Genomic DNA, 12,642 nt, shown 5'->3' with positions numbered 1-12,642 from the left:
TCTCCAAGACATTTAAATCCAAGCACAGTGCAAAGACTTCTTCTATAACCTCGTCACCTAAATACTGCTAATTACAGTATAAAACACATTTGGAGAATATTTTATGACCAGAAAATATTAGCACAAATATTTATGAACAAGTTTGAAAACCTCAATGAAATCATAATGTTCACTTTACAATTTGTCCAAAAACCAAGAAAAAATCTGAAATGTTATATCAAAGTTTAATCCCCAGGTCACTGAACTTCTCAATTAACCTTTTTCTTTCTATTAACCTAATATAGTAATGCATTTTCTCGGACACAAGCCAAAAATAAATTATTAAAGCCCTCCACCCTTTTCTACATTTTAAGTAAACAAAATGAAAACACTTTATTGGAATGATTAAAAATCAAAGAAATACATATTACTATTTCAGCTTAGTATGACTTTTTAAGAATAGAAAACAAAGCATCTCACCAGAAAAATATGGAAAATACTTAAAAGGATACAGAGTAAAAATATAGATATCCCCGTATCCAAAAACAATCTCCTAAAACATTTTTTGTGTATTATTTTGGTACTTTTTTCCTGTGCAAGTACATATATATTTATAAAATTTGGATTATGATGGCTGTATAACACTGTACTAAAATGTCAATAGTAAATTTTGTGTCTTTTACCAGAATAAAATAATTTTTTTCATTTGGATTATGCTATGTATACAGTTATATATCTTGTTTTTTTCCCCTTACACTGAACATTATTTCATGAACATTTTCCAATAAAAAATTGTAAATAATTGCTCATTAAATAATTTGTAAAAACATTACTTTTTTTAAAATATGTTTATTTTTGAGAGAGAGAGAGAGAGCGAGCGAGCATGCACGCAAGCAGGAGAGAGGCAAAGAGAAAGGGGGACAGAGGATCCAAAGCAGGCTCTGCACTGACAACATCAAGCCAGATGTGGGGCTCAAACTCACAAACCATGAGACCTTGACCTGAGCCGAAGTTGGATGCTCAACTGACTGAGCCACCCAGGAGCCCCAAAACATTACTTTTTTAAATGCCTGTATAGTATTAATTCATAGAGTGGTATAACTATTTATATGGTTATTCCCTAATCCTCCTTCATCAGCCCTCTATTCATTCTTCTATTAATGGACATTCAGTTGTTTTTAATTTACTACCACATAAATTTCAAATAAATATTTGCACAAAAAAATATTTGTTCAATCTCAGGTTGTTCCCTTAGGCTAAATTCCTATGAGTACCCCTTTATCTCAACACACACACAACTCAATTTTTGGGTTCCATGTTTTTTAAGTAATAAAAGTTTGCACTGTTAAAGCCACTGGATGTTTTTTTTTTTTCTAACCTTGTCTCATTTTCCTCTCTCAACTCTTCAGAGGTATCTACTTTTTTTTTTTTTTATTACGATTCCATGAAAATTTTTTTTTTTAATTTTTTTTTTCAACGTTTATTTATTTTTGGGACAGAGAGAGACAGAGCATGAACGGGGGAGGGGCAGACACAGGGAGGGAGACACAGAATCGGAAACAGGCTCCAGGCTCTGAGCCGTCAGCCCAGAGCCTGATGCGGGGCTCGAACTCAGGGACCGCAAGATCGCGACCTGGCTGAAGTCGGACGCTTAACCGACTGTGCCACCCAGGCGCCCCTCCATGAAAATTTTTTTAAGTTTATTCATTTGTGAGAGAGAGAGAGAGAGAGAGAGCGCATGTGTACACACACAAGCAGGGGAGGGACAGAGCGGGAGAGAGAAAATCCCAAGGAGAATCTGTGCTGTCAGCGCAGAGCCTCCTGCAGGGCTCCATCCCGTGGGGCCCGATCCTGCAAACCATTACATCCTGACCAGAGCTGAACTCGACAGTCAGATGCTCAACCAACTTAGCCACCCAGGCACCTCACCATGTATATTTTTTAAGTGACTTAGTTATTTTTTAAAACTTTATATAAATGGTGTCTGTGAAGCACATCTACTTCCCTTAATTGCACAGGAACCCAACTCTCAGCTACCAACACTTAGTATGGAGACAGAAAGACCCATGTCTTTAGCCTTACTCATCTCTTAACTCTGATTCCACTTCAGGTTCACAAACAAGTTTCTTTTTTTTAACATGACAAAGTCTTTTGAGTTTCTATTTTTTTTTTATATGTCACTTCTACTGGAGCACAGGGGGTACAAAGTATGAATTTATAAGAATTATGTTATTTAGAAGTACCCCTGCTCAATTGTTAAAAGCAAATAAAAACCTGAGACGAGAAAGAAAGCACATTCCAAAGACAACAAACAGCTAAATATACTGCTAAAAATACCCTCATGATTTGTTCATCAAGTACATTGGTCCCCATTTCATGTGAAGGGAGAGGAAGCACTGGTAAATAATATTAGATGACTGATCCTAGAATATCTGACTTATACTTTCTAGAACTCTCCTCCTTCACAATCAGAATTCAAAAAGTAAAATTCAAAAAATTCAAAAAGAAAGCAAAAAGAAATGTCAAGAACTGTGGTTTAGCAACTTTCCTAAGGACCTACAGAAGAATTAAAAACTACATTATAGAGGGGTGCCTGGGTGGCTCAGTCAGTTAAGCATCCAACTCTCCACCTAAGCTCAGGTCTTGATCTCAGTGTCATGAGTTAAACAAAACAAAACAAAACAAAACAAACCCAAAAAAACTACATTATGGTAAAAAAATTAATAAACAACCTACACCCTGAATTAGACACTCCCTGTCCTCCACGTATAAGAGTGAACTTACACATTCACAGGTTGGGGTTCTTTTATCTAAAATATAAGTCAAGGGGCGCCTGGGTGGCACAGTCGGTTAAGCGTCCACTTCAGCCAGGTCACGATCTCACGGTCCGGGAGTTCGAGCCCCGCGTCAGGCTCTGGGCTGATGGCTCAGAGCCTGGAGCCTGTTTCCACTTCTGTGTCTCCCTCTCTCTCTGCCCCTCCCCTGTTCATGCTCTGTCTCTCTCTGTCCCAAAAACAAATAAACGTTGAAAAAAAAAAATTAAAAAAAAAAAACTACTTACTTATTCTGTGTAGTATCAGCTGTCAATCTACACCTTATCCTTGTCAAAGAACTGGACAAATATTACAAGCTTAAATTACCCTAATTCCTATAAAGAGTGACTTCTCCATGGGTAGCCATGTGACCTAAGCAGGAAAAATAAGCATCAGTCTTTAATCAACACATATATATTGGGAAGAGAGAAGCATCTCTTTCCCCACTGGTGTTGCTAAGCTGAAAAGATGAGTATGGGCCTGATAAGTAAGCTTGTTTACAGAATAAGATGAACAAAGCCAAGACATATCTAAAGCCAGGAACCATTTTTGGGCTTCCTAAGTACATAACCCACATAACTCTTTTTTTTTTTTTTTTTTTTTTTTGCTTAATTTAGACAACAATATACATGCTTTGTTTTTTCTTAAAAAATTTTTTTTAATGTTTATCTTTGAAGGAGAGAGAGACAGAGCACAAGCGGGAGAGGGACAGAGAGAGAGAGGGAGACACAGAATCCAAAGCAGGCTCCAGGCTCTGAGCTGTCAGCACAGAACCTGACACAGAGCTCAAACTCACAAACTGTGAGAGCATGACCTGAACCGGTCAGATGCTTAACGGATGGAGCCACCCAGGTGCCCCGTGTTTTTTCTTTTAAATCTTTGTTGTATCAAATACTAAAGAAAAGTTCAAAATATCCTGAGAATTCAGATTATCAGAGCCAATTGACATAACTAGAGAGGAATTCATGACAGAGGTATTTAGTAGTATGGACTGTGAAGAAGAGAAAAAATTTTACCCCATGAAAATGGGGAGTGGATAAAGAACATTCCAAAGAGCAACAACATACACATATATGGAAAACAGAGTTCTGCTTGGTTGGACTATACAATATATATAGGTGATTGGGCATAGAAGCCTTAAATTATTTTCTTAGAAGACAAGGTTGTTTTCTTTAGACTAAGAGAGTGTATGAAGGGGAAGTATCACAGGATGACCAACCAAATTCATTTTGTGATCAATACTATTTGATGTGACCAGTCATTTAGCTATGTACTCACTAGCTTTATCATCATAATTTGGTTCATGCTTCTCTACATATCCACAAGACTATTAAATGACTTATTAAAATTCAGCTATACTTCCTTTGTTATTGACTTCCTCTAATCTACTTATGTTAATAACCCTGGCAATAAAAAGAAAGATGAACTTATTTGGCAGTTAATCGGAGCTGGTTCCTAGTGACTACCACTCATCATTTATTGCTACCTGCATCTTGAGCGATACTGCTAAGCTCTCTTTAATTAATTACACACAGAGCTATCAAGAAAGTTCAGAAAAATGAGAAACCTGAAACTTAGCTTCCAAGTTCAAGAGTCCCACTTTCTCTATTCCCAATTGAGAAATCATTTTTAAAAATCCACACAAAAGTGCTAAGAATGGTCTTATACCATACAGAAAAATTAACTCAAAATGGGTCAAAAACTTAAACGTTTAAGAGCTAAACACATTGGGGAAAAGTTTCATGATACTGGATTTGGCAATGATTTCTTAGATAGGACACCAAAAGCATGGGAAACAAAAGAATAAATAAACTGGAGTACATTAAAATTAAAAATTGTTCTGCATCAGGGGCATCTGGATAACTCAGTCAGTTGAGTGTCCAATTCTTGATTTTGGCTCAGGTCATAATCTCATGGGTTGGTGGGATCGAGCCCTGCATCAGGCTCTGTGCTGTCGATGCAGAGCCCACTTGGGATTCTCTCTCTCCCTCTCTCTCTGCCCTTCCCCCACTCATGCTCTCCCTCTCCCTCTCCCTCTCTCTCAAAAATAAATAAACATTTTAAAAATTTTGTTCATCAAAGGATATTATCTAAAAAGTGAAAAGGAAACCAACTGAATGTGAGAGAATATCTGCAAATCATATATCTGTAAGGGATTGATACTCAGAATATATATAAGGAACTCCTATAACTCAATAATAACACCAAAAGCAACAACAACAAAAGGTTAAAAAATGGACAAAGGACTTGAATAGATACTTCTCCAAAGAAAATTAACAAATGGCAGATAAGCATAGGAAAAGATGTTTAACATCACTAATCATTAGGGAATCAAAACCACAATACCACTTCACACCCATCTGGATGGCAATTTATTGAAGGAAGGAAGGAAGGAAGGAAGGAAGGAAGGAAGGAAGGAAGGAAGGAAGGAAGGAAGGATTGACAAGGATCTGCAAAATCTGGAATACGCATGCATTGCTGGAAAGAATGTAAAATTCTGCAGCCACTGTAGAAAAGCAGTTTGGTAGTTCCTCAAGAACGTCAACATAGAATTACCATATGACCCAGCAATCCCACTACTAGGTATACACCCAAAAGAATTAAGAGCAGGGATTCAAATAGATATTTGTACATCCATGTCCATATCAACATTATTTACAATAACCAAAAGGTGGAAAGAATTCAAATGTCCATCACTACAAATAAATAAAATCTGGTATATACATACAATGGAATAGCCTTAAAAAGGAATGAAATTCTGATACATGTTACAACAGAGATGAATCTTAAAATATTCTACTAAGCAAAATAAGCCAAAGGGCAAATATTCTATGATTCCACTTATATGATGTACATAGAACAGGGAAATTTATACACACAGAGAGTTAAAAGAGGTTACTAAAGGCCAGAGAGAGGTAGGAATGGGGAGTTAGTATTTAATGGATGTAGAATTCCTGTTTGAGGATGATGAAAAAGTTCTGGAAAGAGAAGAATGGGGATGGTTACACAACATTGTGAAAGTGCTTAGTACCACTGAACTCTACACTTAAAAATGGTTAAGTGATCAATTTTATGTTATGTATATTTTATACAGTAAAAAAAACAAGAGCTAAGAATGAGTTTGGGCCAGAGGCCTTCTGCATTCATCTTGGCAGTAGAGCAGGGGCATACATGGAATGAAGCCCACAGCCAAGCAGCCAGTATACAAATACTAGAAAAACACAAGCAGTTTCCACATTGCTGAGCATGATACACTGTCACCCTGATCTTAGCACAAAGAACTTACATCTAAAATTATTTCCAAGTCCTATTAAGGCTTGGTGTCCTGGCTTCCTTTCAAGCACCCCATCTGTCCCCAAGAATAGAACCACAGAGTCTGAACAGCAACAATCTGAAAGAAGTCCAACACCAGGGGCCAGCTGTTGGCAGGCAACTAGTCAGAAGCTGAAAACTTGAGCAGCGGCAAAGCCCCATTCTCACAGGGTCAACGAGTTTACAAAGACAAACACTCAAACCTCTCTCACCCTCTTTAAATCGTTTTAATGAAATATAATATACATACAGAAAAGGACACATCTTAAGAAACAATAGTTTCTTTCAAAGTCTGTTAGGAAAAGTTTAAGTTCAGGAAACCCAAATGCATCTCTTTATAAATTTGGAGTTTAAAAATAAAATTATTTCAGCACAAGCAGCATTTTCTCAGCAGCCAAACGTTAAATAATTTCTTTTATTTTTTCCCAAGTGGAAGAGCTAATTATAGCTATTAGAAAACTCAAGTTGTGTATTGGATGGTCAACTTAGCAATAAAACTATTAAACTAGGATCATCAATTTAAACTAAAATACTTATGCAAAAAACCCAAAGAGTTATCTCTAATCCTCACTTTCTTTCCTTTTCTATATGCCTTCCAACTCATCTCAAAGCAATTCATCTGCATTCAAAACATTTCTTCTGTCTGCTCACTTCTTTCCACCTTGACTGCTAAAATTATCTCCATCTTCCCTGCTAATATCATCTGACCTGGACCACTACAATAGCTCCAAGTGTTCTCCTGGCTTCATTTTTTTTCCCCTTTGGCACAATACTAATTTTTATTAGTTATCCCTGGGCTTGATAAATTTTGAAACATGTTACAATAAAATTTAAAAAGGAAAAGAAGTGTCAAAATTGTGGAACAGAATTTGTCAGAAGACTATATAACTCCATTTAGAAATGCAGTATGAATTTTGGCTCTGTTCATTCTGGATACTTAGCCTTGCTAACAGAAAGAAGGATGGAGTTTTTTGTTTTGTATTTTATTTTTACTTTGAGATCTCATTTTACCTAAATACTATCACACAGAGATCGGAAGCAAAAAAAAAGAATTGCTTTTAACGTGCAAAAAAACCAATTCCAATCTTAGTGAAATAAATATATATATATATATTTGGCAGGGGGATCTTGGTATCATGGCTTCACTCTGGAATGTACTACAATCCATCCTTCACACATGAATCAAAGTGATCCTATAAGAACATAAATCATGTAGGGGCGCCTGGGTGGCGCAGTCGGTTAAGCGTCCGACTTCAGCCAGGTCACGATCTCGCGGTCCGGGAGTTCGAGCCCCGCGTCAGGATCTGGGCTGATGGCTCAGGGCCTGGAGCCTGTTTCCGATTCTGTGTCTCCCTCTCTCTCTGCCCCTCCCCCGTTCATGCTCTGTCTCTCTCTGTCCCAAAAATAAATAAAAGTTGAAAAAAAAAATTAAAAAAAAAAAAAAGAACATAAATCATGTTGCATCATTCCTTTGTTTGAAACCTTCCAATGGTATCCTAATTAGGGTAAAAGTTGAAATTTCTTACCAAAGCCAACTGCTTGCACCTTAGCTGTTCCCTCTCTATTTTGTGCTCCTAGATCAGCCTGCCTCCTTAGAAAGCCCTTTCCTCATTCAAGCTAAAACAGTAGCCCCTTACTTTGAAGTGGGATCTGGGCACCACTTTTTTTTTTTTTTTTTTTTTTTGAGAGAGCATGAGACGGGGAGAGGCAGAAAGAAAGGGAGACACAGAATTCCAAGCAGGCTCTGCATTATCAGCACAGAGCGCGATCCTAGGCTCAAACTCACGAACCTGTGAGATCATGACCTGAGCCGAAGTCAGACGCTCAACGGACTGAGCTACCCAGGTGTCCCATGGACATCCCTAATTTTTTAAAGCTCCCTGGGTGAGTCTGATATTCAGTGACATTGAGACCACAACACTAAATGAGTCTTGCTTTTGCTTGCAATAATTTTTCTGCCAATTTATTTCTTGCTACTTCTTTCTGCCTATGGGTTGAGAAACTGAAAAACCAACATGTAGGACGTGATAAACAAATAAACAAACAAACAAACAAAAACCCAGAAACGACCAGTATCAGAAACCTGTATTAAATCCTACCAAAGGTCACACCTATCTGTTAAATGCAAGGGCTATATTCATAAACTCTGAAGAATGCATTCTGCCTGTACCAACTTTTCTTAGTTCATGACTCTCAGCTCTAAATAGGAGATTTGAAGTTGTCCAAGAAATCAAATGCAAATGTTACCTCCTCAGAACTGCCTTCCTTAACTTTCTGGGTAAAGAGGGCCATTCCCTCTTCTGAGCTTAGGTAAGGTTCTTGAGTCTCTGATATAGTTTCTTACACTAAGTGCTACTATTTTTCTTTTTCTATCAGCTCCATTAAAGACTTCTCTGTGTTGTTCACTGATATATCCCCAACACCTACACAGTGTCTGACATAGGGTAGATGCTTAGTAAATAGTGGATTATGTGATACATTTATTCATTCAACAAATATTTACTGAACATCACGTGCCAGGCAGCATCCTAGAACATTAGGACACATCAGTGAAGAACACAACAAAAATCCTTGCCCCCTTATATACTAATGAGGAGTACAGGCAACATTAGTAAGTAAAATAAAAATATATACTATGTTAGTTACTAATAAGTGGTAGGAAGAAAAAATAAAGAAGAAAAAACTAATCTATGATAACAAAAGGTAGATCAGTGGTTGCCCAGGAATTAGACGGAGAGAGGGAAAGACCATAAAGGGGTACAATGAAACTTTTGGGGACCGATAGACACATTGTGTCTCTTTTTTTATCCACTTATACACAGGTTTTTTTTTTAATATACTGTACAGTACTATAAATATATTTTCCTTACGATTTTTTTTTTACTATATTTGTTTATTTTAATTTGCATCCAAGTTAGTTAGCATATAGTGCAACAATGATTTCAGGGGTAGATTCCTTAATGTCCCTTACCCATTTAGCCCATTCTCCCTCCCACAACTTCTCCAGTAACCCTCTCTTTGTTCTCCATATTTAAGAGTCTCTTGTGTTTTGTATCTCTCCCTGTTTTTATATTATTTTTGCTTGCCTTCCCTTGTGTTCATCTGTTGTTGCCTGAGTTGTTACTGTTAGCCATTATGACAGGTGTGAGATGGTATCTCACTGTGGTTTTGATTAGTATTTCCCTGATGATGAGTGATGTGGAGCATTTTTTCATGTGTCTGTTGGCCATCTGGATGTCTTCTTTGGAGAAGTGTCTGTTCATGTCTTTTGCCCATTTCTTCACTGGATTATTTGTTTTTTGGGTGTTGAGTTTGATAAGTTCTTTATAGATTTGAGATACTAACCCTTTATTTGATATGTCGTTTGGAAATATCTTCTCCCATTCTGTCAGTTGCCTTTTAGTTTTGCTGATTGTTTCCTTCGCTGTGCAGAAGCTTTTTATTTTGATGAGGTCCCAATACTTCATGTTTGCCTTTGTTTCCCTTGCCTCTGGAGACGTGTTGAGTAAGAAGTTGCTGCGGTCGAGGTCAAAGAGGTTTTCACCTGCTTTTTCCTCGAGGACTTTGATGGCTTCCTATCTTACATTTAGGTCTTTCAGCCATTTTGAGTTTATTTTTGTGTATGGTGTAAGAAAGTGGTCCAGATTCATTTTTCTTCATGTCACTGTCCAGTTTTCCCAGCACCACTTGCTGAAGAGACTGTCTTTATTCCATTGGATATTCTTTCTTGCTTCATCGAAGGTTAGTTGCCCATATGTTTGTGGACCCATTTCTGGGTTCTCTATTCTGTTCCATTGATCTGAATGTCTGGTTTTGTGCCAGTACCATACTGTCTTGATGATTACATCTTTGTAATACAGCTTGAAGTCCGGGATTGTGACGCGTCCTGCTTTGGTTTTCTTTTTCAAGATTTGCTTTGGCTGTTTGGGGTCTTTTCTGGTTCCATACAAATTGTAGGATTGTTTATTCTAGCTCTGTAAAGAATGCTGGTGTTATTTTGATAGGTATTGCATTGAACATGTAGATTGTTTTGGGTAGTATTGACATTTTAACAATATTTATTCTTCCTATCCAGGAACATGGAATATTTTTCCATTTTTTTGTGTCTTCTTCAATTTATTTCATAAGCTTTCTATTGTTTTCAGTGTATAAATTTTTCACCTCTTTAGATTTATTCCTAGGTATTTTATGGTTTTTGGTGCAATTGTTAAATGGGATCAATTCCTTGATTTCTCTTTCTGTTGCTTCATTGTTGATGTATAGGAATGCAACCGATTTCTGTGCATTGATTTTATATCCTGCCACTTTGCTGAATTCATGGATCAGTTCTAGCAGTTTTTTGGTGGAATCTTTTGGGTTTTCCATACCATGTCATCTGCAAAGAGTGGAAGTTTGACCTCCTCCTGGCTGATTTGGATGCCTCTTATTTCTTTGTGTTGTCTGACTGCTGAGGCTAAGACTTCCAATACTATGTTGAGTAACAGTGGCAAGAGTGGACATCCCTGTCTCATTCCTGACCTTAGGGGGAAAGCTCTCAGTTTTTCCCCATTGAGAATGATATTAACGTTGGGTCTTTCATATATGGCTTTTATGATCTCGAGGTATGATCCTTCTATCCCTACTTTCTTGAGGGTTTTTATCAAGAAAGGATGTTGTATTTTGTCAAATGCTTTCTCTGCATCTATTGAGAGGATCATGTGGTTCTTGTCATTTCTTTTATTGATGTGATGAATCACATTGATTGTTTGGTGAATATTGAACCAGCCCTGCATCCAAGGTATAAATCCCATTTGGTCTTGGTGAATATATTTTTTAATGTATTTTTGGATCCAGTGGGCTAATATCTTGTAGAGGATTTTTTGCATCCATGTTCATCAGAGAAATTGGTCTATAGTTCTCCTGTTTAGTGGGGTCTTTGGTTTTGGAACCAAGGTAATGCTGGCTTCATAGAAAGAGTTTGGAAGTTTTCCTTCCATTTCTATTTTTCGGAACAGGTTCAAGAGAAGAGGTGTTAACTCTTCCTTAAATGTTTGGTAGAATTCCCCTGGAAAGCCATCTGGCACTGGACTCTTGTTTTTTGGGAGACTGATTACTAATTCGATTTCTTTACTGGTTATGGGTCTGTTCAAATTTTCTATTTCTTCCTGTTTCAGTTTTGGTAGTTTATGTGTTTCTAGGAATTTGTCCATTTTTCCAGATTTCCCATTTTATTGGTGTATAATTGCTCATAATATTCTCTTACTATTGCTTTTATTTCTGCTGTGTTGGTTGTGATCTCTCCTCTTTCATTCTTCATTTTATTTATTTGGGTCCTTTCCTTTTTCTTTTTGATCAAACTGGCTAGTGGTTTATCAATTTTGTTAATCGTTTCAAACAACCAGCTTCTGTTTTCACTGATCTGTTCTACCGTTTTTTTGGTTTCGATGGTATTGATTTCTGCTCTAATCTTTATTATTTCCTATCTTCTGCTGGTTTTGGGTTTTATTTGCTGTTCTTTTTCCAGCTCTTTAAGGTGTAAGGTTAGGTTGTGTATCTGAGACCTTCCTTCCTTCTCTAGGAAGGCCTGGATTGCTATATACTTCCCTCTTATGACCACCTGTGCTGTGTCCCAGCGGGGACCCATTCTGTCTCTTGACTACAGTGGTAATTTGGTAAGTGTATACACCAGCCAAAATTAATCAAATCAGATACTTCAAATGGATACAGTTTATTGTATGGCTATTATAGCTCAATGAAGTTTTTAAAAATAAAGCAGGAAGTGGAGAACTAAACTTTTTTTTTAAGAGAAACATTTTTTTTAAATGTTTATTTTGAGAGAGAGTGTGTGTGCACGAGAACTGAGAAGGGACAGAGAGAGGGTGAGAGAGAATCTTAAGCAGGCTCCACACTGACAGCACAGAGCCCAACACAGGGCATGATCTCATGAATCATGAGATCATGACCTGAAACGAAATGAAGAGTCACATGTGTAACTGACTGAGCCACCCAGGCGCCGCTGGAGGACTGAACTTTTAGAGAGGTGGTCAGTGAAAGCCATATTGAGAAGATGAATTTAAAATTAAAAAAAAAAAAAAGATGTCAGGAAAGTGGAAAGGTCAATATTGCAGATACTTCAGATATTTGAGGGAAGATCAACCCAGAGAAAGGGAACAACAAATGTACAGGCCCTAAAGAAGGAGCATGCCTGTTATATTCCAGGAATCAGCAAGGAGACCATAGGGTCTAGTTACAGAAAAGGAATAAGGGAGACAACTATTAATCTGATTGAGATAGGAAACCACTAGAGTGAGGTGAGAGCCATGAATACATGATTTGTCTTACACTTTAAGAGAGATACTCTGTTGACATACTACAGTGTTTTGAGAATAAGTTAAAGAGGAGATGCAAACAGACCAGTTGGGAGGATGTTGTTATAATCTAGAAGTGTTGGTGATCTGAACAGAGGAGTGGGGGGTAATGAGAAGTAGTAACATTTTAGCTATATTTTAAAATTAAATCCAGCAGGATTTGATGACAGACTAGATGTGGATGTGAGAAA

The 12,642-nt window shown here is 37.3% G+C and overlaps 1 protein-coding gene across 2 annotated transcripts in view; it reads right to left on the bottom strand.

The window, feature by feature from the left end:
• COMMD1 (copper metabolism domain containing 1) overlaps positions 1–12,642 on the bottom strand; it is a 183,839-nt gene that overhangs the window by 79,570 nt on the left and 91,627 nt on the right. The window lies entirely within an intron of this gene.

This window comes from Lynx rufus, unplaced genomic scaffold, assembly GCF_022079265.1.
Source record: "Lynx rufus isolate CCGP_SWC_20201006 ecotype Redwood Valley unplaced genomic scaffold, mLynRuf1.p SCAF_8, whole genome shotgun sequence".
NCBI classification, from domain to species: domain Eukaryota; kingdom Metazoa; phylum Chordata; class Mammalia; order Carnivora; family Felidae; genus Lynx; species Lynx rufus.
Note: the sequence above shows the minus strand (reverse complement) of the source record. Positions and strands in the feature narration are given on the sequence as shown.